The following is a 7,637-nucleotide window of genomic DNA, read 5'->3' on the forward strand; positions in this document are numbered from 1 at the left end:
TTTCTTTCCACCTAGAACAAATCACTACCACTGTACCTCTACATAAAGGTCAGTAACTACATCCACAAATCTCTCATAATTACAAAGATTGGAAAACTGTGTGATTGTTTTGTTCCTTTCTTTCCACCTAGAACAAATCACTACCACTGTACCTCTACATAAAGGTCAGTAACTACATCCACAAATCTCTCATAATTACAAAGATTGGAAAACTGTGTGATTGGTTAGTTGGCTAATACTACATCGTGTTGAATGCTTGACCAATCCAACAAAGCAAATATTTAGCTAATCAGTTCAGTAGCTTTCTTGATAGAGACAAACTAAAATTAGTGAGAGCAAGCATATACCAGTTAGTTCCAAAGCTTGAATGATCGAGGTGCATCTAGCATGGAGATAAGAACAGTAAACAACATACACAACATTAAGAAGAATGAAATCAGTTTTAATAAAACAACTAATTTATAATGCAGTTGGTAGAAGTATCCAATAATTGTCTGACAACACCTTGTTGTCACTTAACTAATAACAATAAAATTTTTAATTTGATTATTCAGTTATCCTCTGATGCTGATCACTTCAGTACATTGTTATCATGGATGATTTATGCCAACGACTAGAACTAATCTTGACAAAAGCATGATGTCAAGACATGATTATTTTCAAAATCAAGTTTCTCTTTTGTATTATATCTTGGATGAGAAAAATAGGTTTCATACTGAACTTTCTTGGTATCCCAAAATGATACTGAGGTAAGGCTACTGCTACTACTATTTCAATTTAACAACTTATTTATTTTTGAAATTAAATTCTAGTTGTCAAAACAGATTTGAAGATTAATTGCAAGCAAACTTTTAAGCTCAATTTCACTGTTATTTGGTCTATTTTCAAATTCTTCTCATCTTAAAAATCTCACTTATTTAATTGCCATATGTCAAAACTGTATACTGAAATTGCAAAGTGAGTGAATGGGAGATTAACTTCATATACAAACTAACTACTAGTAACAGCAAGGAGATTAAACTTGTGATTATGGTCGAGGGTGAGAAAATATGACTGGCCAAACTTAATTAACATTCAATTATTTGAGGGTCTCCTTTATCTTTCACAATAGCCTGAATAGGTGACATGTAGATTAAGCCATATATATATATATATAGAAAGTAAAATTTTCAATTTAACTCACCACTGTCAGACATCTGAAGTATTGTGAGGATATTTGTATCTGTCAGGAACTTGGGAGGATCATTTTCAAGGAAATATGTTCCACTCATGTTATAATGAACTGTTTGACTTTACAGAAAGTACAAGACGTAAATTAATTATATCACACATTTACGAAAAAACTCACAATATAACTGCTTTAAATAGGTTTGACAATAATGGATTTACTTTGAGATCTTAAAACAGTGCTAAAGGCCACTCATTAAGAATCTTACCAACAGATGCCAGTAACCGCACATTCTAATCCAGGTAAAATATTGTTACTAACTTAGTAACTACCAAATTGGTTACACTACGAGAAGTAAACCAATAAGTTTACCATTTAAATGAAGATTAATTTTCTCATTCGTTTCATATGTTTTTTAAGAAGTAACGAAATGTTAATTTGTCCGAAACACGAGAGAAAAACGTTAGGCAGTGTAACATTTTTACAAGAACGACTCATACTATTCGTAGACAATTTTTACGTAAGTCTAAACTGCTGCTTTCTAGTTTCTACACAAATTACGTTCCATTATTTTAATAATTTTAAGTTCAACTTTTAGGTAATGGCATTAATCACTTTAAATTTTAAAATAAGATAATTGCACATTGCAGCAGTATAAATTTATAACAAACCCTCTGCCTTTCTGTTCTAAAGTTTTGGACTTCTCACTATTAATATTCGGCCATCAAATGAAAACACGCTCACATGATTTTTATTTGCACGACGTCCTGAACTTTAAGTTTACATACAAGTACCATATTAATTGACGCGGAAGCAATATTAGACTTTAATATTACCTTCTGGCAGGAGCAAGATATACACTTAAAGGGAAACTAAAAATCAACCTGGCTATTCGAGTTTGTTTAACTATCTTGTAAAAATAAATTACCACAGTTTTTAGGTCTAAAATGAGATATGTTGAACTTTTTTTTATCAGCATCAGGGATCAAAATTAATATAGGCCGTGTATCAGAAACGTGTTTTTTGGGTGTTTTTTTTTTACCTTAGACCAATTTTTCAAGCTCTGTTTCATCTTTATTTACTTACTAGATTGTTTTTGTTCTAAATAATAACTCCTATTCATAATGTAGCTGTATAATGCAAAGAGTACAATAACCCAGATCTTTTAATTGTTAATCTGCTGTTTAATGCAAAATAACTACACCTTACTGGCAAAATCTTATGTATCACTGCACTCATAGGGATGTGTATTTGTTTATCCCGATGAAATCCCAGAATAGTTGGAGCAGATTACGAATTAGCTTATGTACGCGCAGATTTAAGTATTTCGCTTAATAACTTTAGCTGCTAATATCCCACTATGTTAACCATTTGTGTAAATATCTCAAAAGTAACGTGAACATAGTGTATTACAACAAAAGTCAAAGTATCAGTAATAAATATCACATAGTACGTGAGCGTCTTATATATATACCAGACAAACATATATCTAGTAAATGCTAGGGCATTCACGAAGGAACAAGATAGTTCTAGAAACGTGGCGTGACACTAGTCACGTGACCTCGCTGACGCAACAAAGAAATCATTCTATTTACGCAAGATTTTTTATGTTGGCTAATACTGAAAAGATTCAATGTAAGATGGGCCAGAAAAATCACTATTGACAGAACAGTTCATACATCTTGCATTCAACTTAAGATTCCTTTTCCTCAACTGATCCAGAACTTTCCTTAACCCCATAAGCATTATCAAAGGTACAATATGATCCAGATATAGCATCCAAAGTAAAGTGGTGGCAGTTGGTAGGTATCCTTTTCTGTGATTTCATTCACCTTTTGATAGTCCATTCAAAACCTAGATGATTCACCCTTCTTCTTCACAAGTACAGTAAATGAAGTCAAAAGACTAATGTTGGGCCCCACCAATCTTTGTTCCTTTATGGCTTCTATTTCTTTGAAAACTGGATATCTGACATATTGAGTATAAATGTTATGAGATATTCTATTTCTTTGCACTAAGTCATGAGGTCCAAGGAAGTAAATATCTAAATATTCTTTGAACAAGTCATGTATATGGCATTGGTCAGTTACAAGACCTTCACACCTATTGTCATAAAGCTCTTGTAAGCGAGACTGTAGACTGTACCTTGTATCAGGATTTAGCATCAGTCTTCCTACATCTTGCTTTAAAGGTGACTACTTCTGATGTTGGTTTTTTATGTGTGGAAATACTATCTGTACAGTTTCACATTTTGTGTTCAAGGCCCTAATATGACATCTTTATTCATCAGATCCACGAATGTGATTCCAACAATCCTATCCCCAAGACATTCTGGAATATTTGGTTCTATTACAATATAATATCATCAGCAAAGGTACAATGAATATACTTATAGTTTATTTACTCTTTCCAAAACTAATGTTATGGAAGAAATGTTTTACCCCTGTCTGTACTTGAGTAATTCTCCAAAAAATATGGTAAAAGATGATACTTGTGTTTTAGTGATAGCGAGGGAATACTTTCAAGACACGTAGAGTTGTCCAACATGATGTTGTTTTAACAAATTATTGTGCACTTTTAATGTAATGGTAGTTTTAGTTTATTTATCTCTCCTATAATTTTTATCTGATTAATTTGAAACCTGATATACTTTATTTTAATGATATAGAAATGTGGTACAATGAAATACTTCATCATAATGATGTTTCACTGATGTGTCTCCCCCCCCCATATTATTTTTTATTGTGAATGGTGCATTACATATGTGGTATTTTTTGTTAAATGGATTTCACTCAGAGTGAATGGATAAGGTCCGCTAGTGGTCCAACAAACATCATGTCAGAGTTATGAGTTTGTGTACATTCCTTGAACTCTGACTGTGTTTGTTAATAAGAACAAGACCATATACAAAATGCACAACAACAATCTTTATTGAGAACACAGTCAACAACAAACACAATATAAAAATAAAACAATGACAGGTGTTTGTAACGCCTGTTTGGAACTGGTAAGAGGGAGAGAATGTGAAACGAAAGCTTTATTGGTTCTCTCTGTAATCTACGCAAAATAGAATGTTAAAATTTAAAGTTAAAACTCCTCAGTGTTAAAACAAGTTAAACCTCTATTCAATTCTGTTACTCTCTAAATATCTGAAGCTCTAGAAGTTTTATAATTCCCAAAGTTTAAATCAATATAAATCTAAGTCCAACTCTCTATCTCAAGCACATATGCCTAACAGGGGAGAAAACACGCTTAATGGCCAATTAATGAATCTGGTTCCTTGTGCAATTAAAGTAAGGAGAAATTTCGTTGTTTATTTGAAATACTCTCCGTGTCTAAACTGAACTGAGCGAAAACGTATTAACTAATGAGGCAGTAAACATATGATACCATCCTGTACCACACACGTGTCACACTACAGCTTGCTTGTCTGCTTTATGGGTTCACTGGCCGGGAAAGTAAAAGTTGTCTCCACAGGCTCTTCACAATTTTCAGAAATGAAACATCCTCACTGCTTATTATTTTGTCCACGTAAATTTTTTTAAACAACCGTAACAGTAAAATATAGAAAATTATTAGTAAAATATAGTCAGTACTGCCACTGATTTAGCAGTGGGGATGTAAATAGACATTACCACTTCTTTTGCAAGCTATTTACGATGATTTGACGTAAAAGAGAGCTATTATGATGTCATATCTTTTTGCTTAAGTCTAAGTATTTTGCGCCAAAATCATAAAAAAAACTGTTTAAAAATAGGTTTTCTGATCACATTTCCCTTTGAATAGCATTAAAAAAAGAAAAGATATATTAATTGGACATGCCACTTGTGAAAACATTTATGTGTATAGCTAACTCAATGAAATATCTGCCGTGTTCGCTGCAAAACAAGTAATGATTAAGAAACAGATCCTTTCTAAACACACACACACAAGTAATACAATGAAGCTGGGCATGTTTCCGGGTACTATTCAAGGCAATACACAAAAATTTGAATTCGACGCAGGCTCACAAGCAGAGCTCTCAAGCTTCCAGCTGTACTTCGAAATTAACGACTGTTTTCTTGAGAAAGATGTCCGAAGAAACTGGAACCTAGGCAATCACACATAACTGTCAAGTCCAGAGGATAAATGGTAATATCTGCAAAATTTTATTTCACAATTTCCTCATAATCTGCGTTAGTGTTTTCCTTTGATTTAAGCTGATAAAGTTTTGTTTAAGTAAGGTGTATTGTTATAATCTATTTCAGATCTTTGATCTAATGAATAAAATCACACACGTACATGATGAGGGGAGGGGTTCGCCCGAACCCTCTATTTTTGTAATGTAAAACTCTTATGCTTATATAGTTATAGCGCAGCTGCTTATGGTATTTAACATTTTCTACACAGTTTATATTATTCTAATGAAGTATTAGCATATTTTGGCTTCAAATAGTTGCATGTCCCTAGTCCACCCTGATGCATGCTGATGTGTTGGCTTTTGATCTCACAAATTATAACCCTCTTTTAAACATTATGCATACGGGCCTGGAAATAAATATAATATACATATATATGTATATATATATATATATACACATATCATTTTGAGTTTTTTGTAATCTACTGATAAATTCCTAAATTTAATTTCGGTGAATTATTGATAAAAAACACATGCTTATTATTTACATAAATAATGCTATTATTTAAGTATTATTAACTTTTTGTTATCTCCTTTTATATCAACGTTAAGATTACGTGTATTAGGGTGTTCCTTGTCATAAGCACGCACTTACGCAAGGGAGGGGGGTTCGAGGATATTCGACCGAACCCCCTATTTTTGTGGTGTAAAAAATTATGATTATATAGTTATAGTACAGCTGCTTATGGTATTTAACGTTTTTTACATAATCTACATTCTTCTGATGAAGCATTAACACTTTTGGGCTTAAAATAGCCGCATGCAATGGCTTCTGTTGACACTTTGTAAATGGAAGTTCGAAGCTGTATTGCTACTGTTAGGATTTGTAGGCTGGATTCTTTAGAGTAGATGGCTGTGATTTTTGGCGATAAATTTCAACAGTAAACAAACAGCAACACAGTCTATTTGTTTTAAAATAATATTGTTACGTCTCCGTTTGTTAATTTACTTTCCGTAACTTCGTTCCGACGAAACTTTAGCGACACAAGTCCTTACTTAATAAAACTGGTTTATTCTTTCTGAATATAACTTTACGATACACTTGATTTCAACATTCGCGCTAAAACAAACGCTATAACGAACTTCAACAATACTATCGGACTGCAGATCAATTACTCACTACATACAAACATTGTTGTCACGTTGAACTCATAAGTAGCAGTGGAAGATCTTGATCCCATGTTTCATGATGTTCGTTCAAATATATTGCTGAATGGTCAAAAGTGTATGATTGTATCTCTTCACCATACTTTTGGAAGATGGTTGAAAAGCTGTTGTCCTGTTCCTTTTTACGTTCCAAGGATCTGGCACATTTCTGCAAACAAAGCTGATTCAAAGTTCCATCCCTGACTTATAATGGTAAAACTGGGTTTCAATACCCATGGTGGGCACATTACAGATAACCTTTTGTGTAGCTTTGCGCTTAGCTAGAAACAAACAAACAAATTTAAAATGATGATTGCAAAAGCTGAGTATTTCAAACAGCAATACATGAAGCTACAGGTAACACACCATCATTACTGACGTTTGGGAGTGAACTTAAAGTGGCACATAACTTTCTGCATTCACACCCAGATTGGATTTTATTGAGGTGTCATGGTATAATTGTACAATACCCGCCCCAATAAATGACAAACTCCAAAGTTAAGCAGGTATTTGGAATAGTGATACATAGTACTCAAAGGAATCAATGATGTTGTTTGTCGAATATAGAAGGACAAGTGGTCTAAACCAAAGGTCATCCACCATGATATTTTTTGGAAGTACATTGGAGAGATAATGGCCAGCTGGGAATCTACAGAGAAGACGTTGTTTGTGGAAAGTCTACATACAGAAGAACCAAGGGTCCTGTAGAGACCACTTTCTGAGGATCACCAAGGATACAGTCATCAGTGGATTCATTTGACCACCTACCCTGGGAGAAGTCATTCAGAGATAGGACAACAAGTGAAAATAAGGACAAGAAATAATCACATCTGCCTACTGTAATCCTCTTTGAAGAAAACCCATCAAGAAGACTTGGTGAATGGAAAGCTTAGTGTATTTTTATACTTGTGTGTCAGGATTGTTCAATGGACTTCACAATTCAGAAAAGAGGCATTTTAGTAAGCTATATTCTCAATGTTATAAATTTAGTTGTTTGCTAGAGGGAGCTGCTAATCATGATGCTATATCTACTACCAATAGACAAAGGTACATTATTTATAAATACTTTATGAGTTCAATGCTAAAAATGTCTTCACAGTTTGGTTTGGTTTGTTTCGAATTTCGCGCAAAGCTACACAATGA

Source organism: Limulus polyphemus, unplaced genomic scaffold (assembly GCF_000517525.1).
Source record: "Limulus polyphemus unplaced genomic scaffold, Limulus_polyphemus-2.1.2 Scaffold623, whole genome shotgun sequence".
NCBI classification, from domain to species: Eukaryota; Metazoa; Arthropoda; class Merostomata; order Xiphosura; family Limulidae; genus Limulus; species Limulus polyphemus.